We start from the raw sequence: 16,038 nt of genomic DNA, 5'->3' as shown, positions 1-16,038 counted from the left end.
TTCATACCCGAATATTCTAGCCACGTGCATCTAAACCGCTCATCACACTCCAGGACCTCCTCTGTTCCTTTCTGTTGGCAGGTTGCAATTTTCCCCCAGTCTGTCTTAGCTGGACTGAAGGCTTGCAGCCATTGTTTAATCGCTTCCCATCCTGCGTTTAATTCTTGCTCATCCTGCCCCAAAGCTTCTTCTACCTTGTCGTGCAATTTTCTTCCCTTTGTTTTTGGCACCATTATGGTCAAAATTTGCACTCTGTCCCAGGGATGAAGTTGATATATCTTTCTTAAGCGGTCCAATTGGTCCCACGTTTTCACTCCCCCTTTCTTTGGATTGGGCATCTCCTTGGACCATTTACCAATTTTCTCTGGGTCTGCCGGATCATGAAATACGTATTCTGCATACACCCTTTTCCTCGTTTTTTTGGTTCCGCCTTCATCCGCAGTCTCTTCTGATTTGACTACAACTCGTCTTTTTTTAAACGGGGCAAAGCGCACCCCTAATTCTTCATCCTCTGACCCTGTATTGTCGGAGGATTCAGAATCCGTATCTATTCCTCGGTCGTGTCTTCGGGTTTGCGCTTTTAATTTATCCAAACATGGGTACCCTGGGAATTGACCAATACATTTTCCTTTTCCTATTATTGTCTCTTGACCTAATGGTTTTTTCCATTCTTTAATTTCACCTTTAAGATCTTTAACTTCCGCTTCCGACTTTTCAAGTTCAAGTCTTTTCTGTCGCAGCTGCGCACAAACAGCTTGCAATTGGTCCTTTGTACTGGTCAGGTCCCTATCATGTTGGGAACGCATTATAATTTCATTCCGCTTTCGGATCTGTCCCATAACGGTTAGGGACCATCGGATTCGCTCTTTATTTTTCATACGGGTCGTTTTTCCCCAGACTCTTTTAATCTCGTCCAAGGACCATTGTCCTTTGGAGGTTCCGTACTTTTGTTCGATCTTAATACAGGTTTTAGATAAATCAAATTGTGCTCTATGTATTCTTTCAACTGTTCGAGGATTTCATCTATCAAAACCTCAGGTGGTGCCTGCCCACCTTTAACAGTTGTAGGCAATTCTTTGCTCTTATCTCCTGCTGCCATAATACTTATTTCTTTACTGGGGTCTTGAGTCGTAGGCTTTCCAGCCGATCAGTGGGTCGGTGAATAATTAACTAATATACCGCCGAAGTTAGACGTCTATGGGACCTCGAGCCGACTACCAACCGGAGGCTTCGCAAACCGGAGGCTTTCAGAATCGCGTAGAAGGAGAGGCGAATTTAGACTCTTGACAGAGGACTTTTATAAAGGGAAGTTCTTACCTCAGTATATAGGTCCGATGTCCAAAATTCAGTTTCTTTCCTCAGCAATCGTGTTCGTGATGCCAAAATTGTTAGATCTCTTAATTTTCAATGAAATACGAACTCCGGTTGTAGTTTTAATGTAATTTTATTCTGGCAGCAGCAACAAGCTTCTGGCTTTAAGCCAGGCCTTTGTCCTTCTGAGACCACATGGTCAAAATGGCTGTACTTATACCTGACTCAATTTACAGAAAAGAACGTGCCTTCTTTGACCTTATTGGCTCAATTGATAGTCTGTTAACCTTTAATTGGCTCGCTACCAAAGGTCCTAAAATGTCAAGTTGTTTGATGACTTAATGCAATGTGGTCTGTGTTTTCTCACAACTGCAGCCAGGCTGCAGAGCTTGAACTCTCTATCAAGAGGAGAGAGGTCCTGTTTCCACAGCAGCCATGAGGCACGCCAGGCAAAATCGTAAACAGCAATGGGTCCCAGCAGTGTAGCCCCGAGGACCTGGCTGCAGAGCAGAAAGAAGTTTTATGACCTCATATGAGTAGTTGAGGTCAGTGAATTCATCTTCAAATGCCATATCCCACCACATGCACCACTAGCCTCACACACTGCTCAATGAACCACATCTCATCACTCACCTACTAACAATCTCTACCAAACATGACTCATTTCTCAAATTCATAACTTCACCTCACCCTCACACACTTACCACTGTTTCAAGCCTCATAGCCACATCATGCAGCTTGCACACATTGCCAGCTATTCAATGATGACAGGCACATCATCCACACACATTGCGCAACACTCACTGACACACTTCCCTTTCTCTTGCAGAACAGTGAGAGCCAGCAGGACCTACCTGAAAGGAGTAGCCCTATGGAGGAGATAATGCTGGCCATACTTGGAAGGGAAATCGCTGAGCCCGTGGCCAGCGGTGGGGGTGAAGCAATCCAAGATGACGGTATCCTCAATCCTAAACCTCCTTCTCACATCCTACTTCTCCTCATCTCAGAATCTCTTCTGATTTACAAACTGCACATGGTGTAAGCATGCATCTTTTGCTTGCCCCCCTCCTCTCACCTCTATCTTACCCTTGTACCTTTCTCATTTCAGAGATGAAAGAAATCCAACTTACCTAGCCAGTGGTGCAAGAGGAAGACATGGAAGAGAGTGATGATGAAGAAGAAACACTGTCACTCGATTTCACACTCGCAGTCACCAGCTCAGATATTGGCACTGTGCAGACTTTACAGGGTAGCTTACAGGCGGGATCTGAATGTGGTGAGTCACTGGGCATGAATGGGCTGCTGCCAGAACAACAACAACAACAACACCATGTATTTATATTGTGCCTTTGATGTAGTAAAATATCCCAAGATGCTTCACAGAAGTGTTATAAGACAGACATTTGACACTGAGCTACACAAGGAGAAATTGCGGCAGATGACCAAAAGCTTCATCAAAGAGGTAGGTTTTAAGGAGTGTCTTAAAGGAGGAAAGAGAGGTAGAGAGGCGGAGAGGTTTAGGAAGGGAGTTCCAGAGCTTAGGGCCTAGGCAGCTGAGGGCACAGCCACCGATGGTTGAGTGATTATAATCAGGGATGCTCATGAAAGCAGAATTTGAGGAGCGCAGATATCTCAAGGGAGTTGTGAGGCTGAAGGATATTGCAGAGATAGGGAGGGGTGAGGCCATGGAGGGATTTGTAAACAAGGATGAGAATTTTGAAATCGAGGCATTACTTAATCGGGAACCAATGTAGGTCAGGGAGCACAGGGGTGATGGGTGAACCGGACTTGTTGCGAGTTAGGACATGGGAAGCTGAATTTTGGATGACCTCAAGTTTACATAGGGAAGAATGTTGGAGGCCAGCAGGAATAGTCAAGTATATGGCAGGGGGAAAGGGTAGCGCAGGTGTCAGGTCCACAGAGGGCGAGATTGCACACGTGTTCTGCTGCTGAGTACTTAGATGAGGACTTCGATGGGACAGCCTTTAGAAAAAAACTGATGGGTATGCATAACAAAATGCTTGATGCATTGGCCGGCCTGCCAGAAAGCCCGAGTGCAATGACAAGGAGCCTGGAGGAGTCCAGCACCAACCTTGCACATCGGCTTTGCGCAGAGCTTAGAGCCCATGATTTCCAGCAACTCCATTAGTGCACTTGTGGAGCTAACCATGATGCAGTCTGATGGCTGATGTCTCAGTTTCTATTGTAGCACAAGCAGAAGCCACCCAATGTCTGAGTGCTGTAGTGGAAGCTCAGACTGCTCTCATGCAGGCTCAGCTTGCTGAACTGCAAGCTCAGACTGCTGTCATTGTGGTTGCATTTACCAGTGTGGAAAGACTCTTGTAGGGTGTCACAGCAGTCCAGTAATTCATCCTCCAACAGGTGGCTAGGAATGCTGAGGTGCCGCCGCGGGGGAGTGGCAGTGGCTCCGTTGAGCACGAACCTGCGGTCCTCTCTCAGGATGATGGCAATTGTGCTCCCACCACTACCATTCTGCCAGTGCCCTTGATGTTGCCTGTCAACCAGCCAGCCCAGACTGCTGCGGCCCATGCCGAAGTGGTAGGGTCCGCAGTCAAGCCTTTTGGGCCTAAAGCTGTTTGAGGTCATTCTGTAAGGCTATCTGCAGTCCCTTCCACTGAAAATCAGCGGGCTATAAATTCAGTATAGCCCTGTTTGAGGCGGTGACATTGTTTGGTTACTAACTTTAGCGCCGGGCGATGCTTATCGCCTCCAACTGGAATATTAATTTAGGAAACCGGCATCCTAGCACCTTAAGGGGAGGTCAGCTGTGTTATTTTTGTGGACTTGTATTTACTCTGTACAGCCACCAGAGGGTTCATTCCCCAGAGTCCCAAGGGATCCCATAATCCCTTGGGAGCATAGGTATTAAAGAGAGGCACTCTGGAGACTGCAATTAAAGACTAAGGTCACACTTTACTTTGAGCTCACAGTGCTCAGTCTGACTCCATCTCCATACACAACAACTGGCAACGAGATACAGATAGCGAACCCAAAGATGCAGAGAACAGTGGGCATCCTGGAGAAATTTTCGGAGGGAGATGATTGGGAAACTTTTTTGGAGCAACTCGACCAATAATTCCTGGCCAAGCTAGATGGGGAAGAGAGCACTGCCAAACGTAGAGCGATCCTCCTCACCGTCTGTGGGGCACCAACGTGTATGGCCTCATGAAGAATCTGCTCAATTCAGTGAAACCCATGGAGAAATCGTAAGACGATTTGTGCACACTGGTCCGAGAGCATTTGAACCCGAAGGAAAGCGTTCTGATGGCGAGGTATCGGTTCTACACCTACAAAAGGTCTGAAGGCCAGGAAGTGGCGAGTTATGTCGCCGAGCTGAGACGTCTTGCAGGACATTGCAAATTTGAAGGACATTTGGAGCACATGCTCAGAGACTTTTTCGTAATTGGCATTAGCCATGAAACCATATTTCATAAGCTTTTGACTGTAGAGACCCCAACCTTGAGTAAGGCCATAGCGATAGCCCAGGCGTTCATTGCCACCAGTGACAATACGAAGCAAATCTCTAAGCACACAAGTGCTGCTACAAGTACTGTGAACAAAGTGATGTTTTTGAATCGTAACGTACAGGGCACATCGCACATACCTGCAGCTACATGTCCGCAGATGTTTCAGAGTTCACCATCAAGGGTGATGAATGCAGGGCCATTAACACCTTGTTGGCGCTGCGGGGGTGATCATCGTTTCCATTCATGCTGATTCAAAAGGATACGTTTGCAATTGCTGTGGAACAATGGGACACCTCCAACGAGTGTGCAGGCGAGCTACTAAGCCTGTTAATTCTGCAAACCACCATGTTGCAGAGGAGGACAGATCCATGGAGGATCACGACGAACCAGCGCCTCAGATAGAGGAGGCAGAGGTACATGGGGTGTACACATTCTCCATGAATTGTCGCCCGATAATGCTGAATGTTGAACTGAATGGACTCCCGGTGTCAATGGAGCTGCTCATGGGTGCGAGCCAGTCCATCATGGGCAAAAAGACTTCCGATAAATTGTGGTGCAACAAGGCCTCAAGGCCAGTCTTAACTCCAGTTCGCACGAAACTAAGAACTTACACAAAAGAACTGATTCCTGTAATCGGCAGTGCTACCGTAAAGGTCTTCTACGATGGAGCGGTGCACTCTGGGTGGTATTGGGCGATGGTCCCACGCTGCTCGGCAGGAGCTGGCTGGGAAAGATATGCTGGAACTGGGATGACGTCCGAGCGCTATCGCCCGCTAACGATACTTCGTGTGTCCAGGTCTTAAACAAATTTCCTTCGCTGTTCAAACCAGGCATCGGGAAATTCCAAGGAGCAAAAGTGCAGATCCACCTAATTCCGGGGGTGCGACCCATCCATCACAAGGCGAGAGCAGTACCATACATGATGAGAGAAAAGGTAGAGATCGAGCTCGACCATCTGCAACGAGAGGGCATAATTTCACCGATCGAGTTCAGCAAGTGGGCTAGTCCCATTGTCCCAGTCCTCAAGGGAGACGGCGTCGTCAGAATCTGTGGCGATTACAAAGTAACTATCAATCGTTTCTCTGTGCAGGACCAATACCCACTACCAAAAGCCGACGACCTCTTTGCAACACTGGCGGGAGGAAAGACGTTCACGAAGCTGGATCTGACTTCAGCCTACATGACGCAGGAGCTGGAGGAATCATCGAAGGCCCTCACCTGCATCAACCCGCACAAAGGTCTTTTTGTTTATAAAAGATGCTCATTTGGAATCCAATCAGCAGCGGCGATATTCCAGAGAAACATGGAAAGTTTGCTGAAGTCGGTCCCGCACACCGTGGTCTTCCAGGACGATATCTTGGTCACAGGTCGGAACACAGTCGAGCACGTGCAGAACCTGGAGGAGGTTCTTAGTCGACTCAACTGTGTGGGACTCAGGTTAAAATGCTCAAAGTGCGTTTTCTTGGCACCTGAAGTGGAGTTCCTGGGAAGGGGGATTGCGGCAGACGGCATCAGGCCCACCAACGCGAAGACGGATGCAATCGAGAATGCACCGAGGGCACAGAACGTGACGGAGCTGCGATCGTTTCTGGGATTCTTGAACTACTTTGGTAACTTCTTACCAGGTCTCAGCACTCTGCTAGAACCACTACATGTCTTACTACGAAAAGGGGCGAATGGGTTTGGGGCAAAAGCCAAGAAAATACCTTTGTAAAAGCGAGAAAATTGTAATGCTCAAACAATTTGCTTGTGTTGTATGATCCATGTAAGCGTTTGGTACTAGCATGTGATGCGTCGTCATAGGGTGTCGGGTGTGTATTGCAACAAGCTAATGATTTCGAGAAACTGCAACTGGTTGCTTATGCATCCAGGAGTCTGTCTAAGGCCGAGAGAGCCTACAGCATGATTGAAAAAGAAGCATTAGCGTGTGTCGATGGGGTAAAGAAAATGCATCAATATCTGTTTAGGCTAAAATTCGAATTGGAAACTGACCATAAGCCACTTATATCCCTATTTTCCGAGAGTAAAGGGATAAATACCAATGCATCGGCCCGCATCCAGAGATAGGTGCTCACATTATCCGCGTACAACTATGCCATCCGCCACAGGCCAGGCACAGAAAACTGCACCGATGCTCTCTGTAGGCTGCCATTGCCCACCACGGGGATGGAAATGGCGCAGCCCGCTGATCTAGCCATGGTTATGGAAGCATTTGAGAGTGAGCAATCACCCGTCACTGCCCAGCAGATCAAAACCTGGACAAGCCAGGACCCCTTATTATCTCTAGTCAAAAGCTGCGTGCTTCACGGGAGCTGGTCCAGTGTCCAAATGGAAATGCAGGAAGAGATAAAGCTGTTCCAGCGGCGCAAAGATGAAATGTCTATACAGGCAGATTGCCTTCTGTGGGGCAATCGAGTAGTGGTCCCCAAGAAGGGCAGAGACACCTTCATCAATGACCTCCACAGTACCCACCCAGGCATCGTAATGATGAAAGCGATAGCCAGATCCCACGTGTGATGGCCCAGTATCGATGCGGACTTAAAGAGTCCTGCATGCGCAGATGTAATACATGCTCGCAGTTAAGCAATGTACCCAGGGAGGCGCCGCTAAGTTTGTGGTCTTGGCCCTCCAAACCGTGGTCTAGGGTACACGTCGACTATGCAGGCCCGTTCTTGGGTAAAATATTCCTTGTGGTTGTAGACGCGTACTCCAAGTGGATTGAATGTGAGGTAATGTCGGCTAGCACGTCCGCTGCCACCACTGAAAGCCTGCGGGCCATGTTTGCCACACACGGCTTACCCGATGGCCCGTTGTCGCTCACCGGGACATCTTTTACCAGTGCTGAGTTCAAAGAATTCATGACCCGCAACGGGATTAAACATGTCACATCTGCCCCGTTTAAACCAGTGTCCAATGGTCAGGCAGAGAGAGTAATGCAAACCATCAAGCAAGGCTTGAAGAGGGTAACTGAAGGCTCACTGCAGACTTGCCTATCCCGAGTCCTGCTTAGCTACCGCACGAGACCACACTCACTCACTGGGATCCCACCTGCTGAACTGCTCATGAAAAGAGCACTTAAGACAAGGCTCTCGTTAGTTCACCCTGATCTACATGAACAGGTGGAGAGCAGACAGCTTCAGCAAAGTGCATACCATGATAGCGCAAATGTGTCACGTGAGATTGAAGTCAATGATCCTGTATTTGTATTAAATTATGGACAAGGTCCCAAGTGGCTTCCCGGCACTGTTGTGGCCAAAGAGGGGAGCAGGGTGTTTCGGATCAAACTTTCAAATGGACTCATTCACCGAAAACACTTGGACGAAATCAAACTCAGATTCATGGACTATCCTGAGCAACCCACCTTGGACCCTACCTTTTTTGATCACCCAACATACACATCAGTGGCAACCGACACCACAGTAGATCACGAAGCAGAACCCATCATCCACAGCAGCCCAGCAGGGCCCAACACACCAGGCAGCACGGCAAGGCCAACTGCACAGCAGCCCAGCGAGGGCCCAACAAATGATTCAACAACACCAGCTTTCACACCGAGACGATCAACCAGGGCAAGAAGGGCCCCAGATCGACTCACACTGTTAATAGTTACACTATTGGCTTTGGGGGGGAATGTTATTATATATGTGGACTTGTAGTTACTCAGTACAGCCACCAGAGGGCTCATTCCTCAGAGCCCCAAGGAATCCTGTAATCTCTTGGGAGCACAGGTATTTAAGAAGGCTTCATAGGTTAGAGAGGCACTCTGGAGACCTGCAATAAAAGACTAAGGTCACACTTTACTTTGAGCTCACAGTGTTCAATCTGACTCCATCTCCATACACAACAAGCTGGACCACCTGAAAACTGAAAAACAATTGAAGGGAGGAATGTTTACATTAGCAACAGTGTTGAACAGCGAAGAGTGTTAAATGAATATAAATTCATTCCATTCTAAACACCCATCTGCTCATACATTGAAATATCGCCCCGGGAGCTTCTTTGGGACGCCTGCTTTCTCTGGCAGGATTAGCGGCAGGTGCTACAACAGACAAAGCCATTCAAGTTCGCAGTCGCGGCACTAAAGGGGACATTGCACACTCATTGACATCACCAAGTGGGTGGCGCTAGAGTACACAGCGCTATCTGTTTGCGCCGTCGCTAAATCTCCACTGAAAGTCCCGGGAAGCGCTGACAGCACGGCGCTCAGTAAGTAAGCGCTTAGCGGCCTGTTAGCACCCCTCTCCAGCGCTAACTGGTGGCACTAAGCAACCCAATTTTTAGCCCAGCAGCTTTACACCAGCAATGCTGTAGCCACACAGCTCACATCGCCACCCAGTTTAGTGTCATCTGAAAACTTGGAGATATTACACTCAATTCCATCATCTAAATCATTAATATATATTGTAAAGAGCTGGGGTCCCAGCACTGAGCCCTGCGGCACTCCACTAGTCACTGCCTGCCATTCTGAAAAGGACCCGTTAATCCCGACTCCCTGCTTCCTGTCTGTCAACCAGTTCTCTATCCACGTCAGTACATTACCCCCAATACCATGTGCTTTGATTTTGCTCACCAATCTCTTGTGTGGGACCTTGTCAAAAGCCTTTTGAAAGTCCAAATACACCACATCCACTGGTTCTCCCCTGTCCACTCTACTGGTTACATCCTCAAAAAATTCCAGAAGATTTGTCAAGCATGATTTCCCCTTCATACATCCATGCTGACTTGGATCAATCCTATCACTGCTTTCCAAATGCGCTGCTATTTCATCCTTAATGATTGATTCCAACATTTTCCCCACCACTGATGTCAGGCTAACCAGTGTATAATTACCCATTTTCTCTCTCCCTCCTTTTTTTAAAATTGGTGTTACATTAGCAACCCTCCAGTCCATAGGAACAGTCCATAGCAGTGCTGGTGTCAAATCAGCCTTAAACGCTGTTTGACTTCACAATCTACCTACACTACATACTTCTGGCGCATGTTCCCAGCGTCGACTCTAATGCCCTCACCAAGATAGTATCCGAAGTGGCATGCACCAGGAAAGTGCGTGTGTGGCGCGAATGCCATTTTCGTCACAAAAAGGCACTCATAAGCAGCAGGGGGGGGGGGGGGGAAATCGGGCGTTATGGAGCCAAATTTTTCGCCTGTTTCTTTTACTAGGCTACTGTGTTTTCCCAATTATTGAAGGAAGCAGTTAAACAGGCAAATAGAACTCACAGTATGATACCGGTTGACAGATGGTAAACATGTTGTTAACCAGACAACATAGGTCACACTCAGATCTGCAGATCGCAGAGCAGATGGAGCCAACGTTTTCTGAACTGACTTCCTCCACAGGTATCACTTATAGATCGGAAAATATAATCTTTAGAATAAATCTCAAACAATTTTAGTTGCAATTGTTTTAGTGCTTTGACAATTTTTCAAGTCGACAAAGTATTAGTACTGTATTTTGAAACAAGCTGCAGATAATTCCGTACATGTAATCAGCAGAATCTGAAGAAATTTAAATAAATACATGTACTTTAATGCAGTATTCTCTGCTCTAGGGAGAGAAGAAAAAATTACCAAGGATTCACTTCCCGATTCCTGCTCAGTGATCCCTGCCAAGAAGCGATCATGTATGGGTGTCAGGTGAGAACAGGAGTGAACCCGCCTACGATGCCTTTCACAGTTCAATACCCTGCTAGCTCACAGAGTATAAGCTCACATCAAGAATACTGGTCACTTATTTGAGGTGCAGAAAAGCTGCAGCTGCCCGTTGAAATATAGCCTAGAAACAGTCAGTGAATTGAGGGAAAGAGGGGAGAAATTGGGCGAAAGATTAGTGTTTAATTTCACGTTTAATACAAGTCATAGTGCTCATTTATAAAATATTGCAGAGCAATTTGATTTGTAGTGCCAGTTTGCACAGGTGTGATCCTCTTTAACATCAGAAAAAGAATCCTGACCAATAATTTTCAATCATTCAAGTTAGTGAAAGAAGCAATCTCCCTTCCTCCAATGGTTAAATTGGCACACTCCTGTAACTGAGTCATACAAAATAGAATCTCCCAGGATTGATGCCTGGCCTGTGCTAAGTTAGCTTATCTCAGTGGGATGCAATAGGGTCGCAACAATTAGCTTCAATGCCTCTAGTGTTGGGAGAGAGAAATATAAGTCAGAGTTCCTGCTCTTGATCGCTATCTAGTGATCCCAGCTTAAAATATATGTATGGATTTTATGTTTGCTTGGTATAGTCCCCACAATTAAATAGCCTGCTAACATATAGGGGCCGAAATTAAGCCTCCCAATCCGGCCTGTTACCACTGGAATGCAGCGTCCACTCGGTGGTGTTGAATGGCCACCAATTTTTTATTGAATGGCCGTCGCTCACAAAATTCTCCTCGGTGGTTTTTCCAGTGGTCCCCACTTCCGCCCCACTGCTGCCAAACCCTCCTAAGTGCGTCATCAAAGCGCGCACCGCCGATATCCCGCACCGCAAGCAAAATTCAGCTAATAAAAATCTTGCGGCCGCCGCACGGTGCCCCCAACACTTTTTTCTGTCAGCGCATTGTGTTTGCAGTGTGTGCAAAATGGTGGTGTGACGGCCATTAAAGGGGAGGGCACACCTTTTTTTTTTGTGGACCAACTACGAGGTCGGCCCGACAATTATGCCCCCGGGTTTGGCCAGGCCACGAACAGGCAACTTGGCATCCCCTCTTGAGTGCCAGGCCACTGGACCAGCCGAAACCCTCCCCAGTGGCCCAAACGAAAAGAATCGCCGAGCTTGAAGCGGCTCTCTCCTTTAAATGAAGGTGAGAAACGTGGTGACATGCCAGTGTGATAATGTCATCAGCACTACGCTGATGACTGACAGCGTCGGACACTCCACCCGCATCCATTTCCAGCCCACTTATGACCGACTTTCGCCCCGCTAGGAAAGAAAAAACAAAAAGCTGAATTTTGCTCAAGCAGCCACCGCATCTATCGCGGCAGAGAAAACACAGGTAGTTGTGACCCATTTCCGGCGGGGGTGAATTTCAGCCCCATACTGTCTAGTCTAACACATGAAGAATGGCCACTTGAGTGATATCATTTAAGTACCATACTTATTGTAAGGGTTAAAAATAATAAACCGCTAAAACTGTAGCAGCAGCTGAGCTCATGGAAAAGGGACAGTTTTGGCTGAGAAGGGAACCAAGGGCAGAACTCAAGAGAGTTAACAACACCTACTAATAAAATCTCCAAGGACAGCAGGGAGTAAGCTATCTGGAAACATAGACAGGATGCCTGACAGCTGCATATGAAGTGACAACAATAAGGGCAATAATATTGTAAAGTTGCCAAATAATACTATATATAAGCGTTGTTGATTTGTGGATTGATGAAGTCCCTCTTGAGAGTGATCGAGAAGAGTTCTTCCCCTGCATATGCTTGAATAAAGATTGTTTCAAACCTATCTCTGGAGTCTGTCATCAATCGGGCGTCAATCCTCTATATCAGTGGGTCCGCTCGGGAGAAGGAAAGATTTCTCCACAATAATTGGCATAGTCGGCAGGATACTGCAGCACCCGAGTGTGGCCAGCAGAGGCGAAACAAAAGAAGTGAGAATTTTTTTAAGTTATCACCCCATAGTTAGGGTTCAACCCAATGCTGGTCGCCTGGTAAGACCATGGTATCCAAACAAATTTGAGACAGACCCAGGAGAAGGTGCGATCGGGTCGGAATGTACTTGTAAAGCTGCGTAACTATAGAGCGAACCACAGAGTCAGATCTATTAAACAGCAGAAACGCAAGCCTTGCAAGAATCAACCAAAAGCAGTGGTAGGGAGAAACCTGCTAGGCTTACGATTTTAAAGGGATGGCCAAAACAACCATGGATTGGGGTCGATTATTAAGTTCTTAGCCAAGAGAGATAAGAAACTGATAGGGAAAATGTCCAAAAGGGCTGGAGACCCACCGACACACCAGACCAGCAAAGAACGTAGTGGGCCTGCCAGACCCACAGTAAAGAAGAAAAGGGATATGTGATAGTGCTAGCCTGTTACACTGGACAAAAAAGGGTTATTTCAAAATACGTTGCAAAGGTGGTGGCTGTGAAAGCAGCAGACACCAAGGGGATGGGACAAGGACCAAAGGGACGCATTGGAGATGGATGGGGACGACGATGACATAGACTGGGGACAGCTCAAGATGGATGAATACAAATGACAGAGGGAGGGGAGGGATCCACCATTCTACCAAGAGGAGGGACTTTCTGCCCCCCGAGTCTAGAGGATGAATGAAAGGTAGCCCCATTATGAGTGGCCCATAGACAGATCGGACAAGGGGCCTTGACGACAACGACGACCCATGTCCATTTTATCCAGCTAAAAAACAAATGATGTTGGGTGAGTTATCCGCTCCTAAATTGAACCATGCCAATTCTGAATTTTGGGATCAATTGGAAGAAATGATAGATGCCCATGAATTAACATTAGAAGATGCGCATGGCCTAGTAAGAGCCAACCTTACGTGACAAACGTGGGATCTGACCCCCCCAGAATATTAGTGAGAAGCGATGGCTGCATGCTCAGGGCCAAACAAATAATCAGAGTTATCAAACCTTTAAGGCCGCTATTAAGAGAACATTGGGGAATCTGAAATGTAATACGGCAGTACTGTATTGCAGTATGTTGATGATTTGTTAATCACTTCTTCAATGGCAAAGGGAGATGTAGGAGCCCTAATGACAGTTCTGGAGGCTCTCCAGAAAGCTGGATTTAAAGCTAATCCCACCAATGCACAGCTAGGGTGGGACCAAGTAACCTATTTAGGATGCGATATCATCATGGGGAAATGAGCCATGCCAGCAGATCAGAAGGAGGCAATCCAGAACATGCCTAGACCCACCACCATAAGGGGGTTGCGGAAGGTGTTAGGATTATTCAATTATAGTCACAACTGTATTGAGGGGTATTCACAGATGGCCACTCCCCTATATGACCTTAAAAGGGAGGAAAACTCACAGTAGAAATAGTGAACTGGACGAATGACCAGGATGAAGCATTTGGCTCCCTGACGAGAGCCCCAGCATTGGGAATGCCCGATATGAGCAGACCTTTCCACATTTATTGTCACGCCCATGGGGGACACTATAGCTCAGTAGTAGCCCAAGCAGATGAAACCAGTAGCTTATTATTCCACATGTAGAACCCCAGTAGTGGCAGGGATACCCCGATGCGTAGCAGCAATCGATTGTGCCACTTGGGCGGTAAAAAGTAGCGAGTCCATCACTATGATTGGACATATTATACTACACACACAACACACCCTAGTGGAATTGCTAAATACTGGACGGCTGAGGATGGTATCAGATAGTCGTCGTGCAGCCTGGGAAGCGGTACTCCTTCCCCGGGATAAGTCAATACAGATAGCATGAGACGTAAATAATAATCCAGCTGCCATGATGGAAAATGAAAGGATGGAACATCAGTGTAAGGATGAGAAGGATCAAGGGGATGTAGATAGAATGGGAGAAGTCTCCTTGGAAAATGTGGACCTAGAACTCTTTATAGATGGATCTTGGAGGTACATTAGAGGGGAACCTCAGACTGGATGGGCGGGATCAAAAAATAATTAAGGATATTACACAGGATGCAGATAAGCAACAGGGAAAGACCCCTGGAGTGGGTGAGAAGGTGATAGTTAAGATAACCCCTGACAAACCAGGTTTTGCACCAAAGTAGCAGGGCCCATATGAGGTGCTTATGACCAGTGACACCTGCTTGTGCGTAGACATGAGAGGAAAAGGAAGATGTAAGCATTCGACATGGCTAAAACTGTACAAATAATTAACTGGTGACGACCGATTATCTATTCTTACAGATGAGTGGCGATCCTGCTATCATTCCATATGACGAAACTGAGAAGTACTATATAAGACACTGGGACAGGGAAAATAAACTCATTGACGGAATTATATGGTCAATAGTGGGGACCATAACGATAGTTGTAATAATTATGCAGTTTTGGAAAGTGTGGATAGCGAGACGACAGTGGAGAGGCATCAATCACCAGCAGGAGTTAGAGCTGGTGCGAGTATAAAATGCAATTAATGATAACATTGGTGATCGGAATTCTCCAGGGGAGCATGGGTACCAGTTTGGAGGTATACTATAGCCCTGATGTTGGGAGCAGTATCAATGATACTACCATCTCCGTGCCAGCTGATATTGGACTTCGGCTGACATGTGAGGGCCCAATAACCCTATATTCAAGGAAAGATCGGTCCCATGGCCTCTTCCTCCACACCAATGGGGAATCCATTGTGGTGATGTGGAACAAGGATGGCAGCCAAATGACCTACAGCACGATGGGTAGTAGTCACCCGCAGACTCGTTAGGTCCGGGTGAATTGCGAACCTAAGACCACAATGGGATGGCGTAAAAGGAATTCAGCTTCGGGCTCCTCGTCCTGTGTTAACCCACAAGGGAAGTACACATTGATGTTGGCCCCAGGGATGAATGAGCCATGGGAAAATATATTATGATAACACGCCCATTAACACATATAATAGCCAAACTAAACGACAAGAGACGATCGTAAGAAACTGTACCAAGAGACATTAATAAGCTAATCAAGGAAGAGCATGTAGCCTATGACCAAGCAGCTAAGAATGATGCTGCAGTACATTCGGGACCTGGGTAATAAAACAGACAAGGAAAAATTTGGCACAGATCTACAGAGGGGAGGTTCCCCTGTGGATCAGCAATGACCAATTGGTCAATTTGACCATGCACTCGAAGGAACTACAGGGGTACCAACTTAGGGGGATGATACGTATATATCCCACACAAGTGGAATGTAATAATGATAAAGGGGGGCTGGTAGGATTGGTACTGGTCATTCCAGTAATTATGGAAGGAGATAACCCCAAAAAAGTGTGTGAAGTACAAAATATAGGGATTATTAGAGAAGGTGTGTATATAGCTTATCATGAGATGCTGCCATATACTGTAACTTACGGAGACAGTTAGATAGGAACAAAATTGGAAGGATGTGTTACTCATCAGGTACACCACAATATGCCCTCACAAAATTAGTTATGATCCTGAGGCAGCTTGCGGATTTAATATTACTAGTACGCAGGTAAATTGTACCATGGAAATCATGGGCGCACAATGGGGAATGTAAGTAACAGAGAATACTGTATAACGACTAATCAGAAATCCTTTAAGTACAATCAACAGATCCCCACTGCTACATTCTGCTTTGT

This window comes from Pristiophorus japonicus, chromosome 5 (genome assembly GCF_044704955.1).
Source record: "Pristiophorus japonicus isolate sPriJap1 chromosome 5, sPriJap1.hap1, whole genome shotgun sequence".
Lineage (NCBI taxonomy): Eukaryota > Metazoa > Chordata > Chondrichthyes > Pristiophoridae > Pristiophorus > Pristiophorus japonicus.
This window is presented reverse-complemented; position numbering follows the sequence as displayed.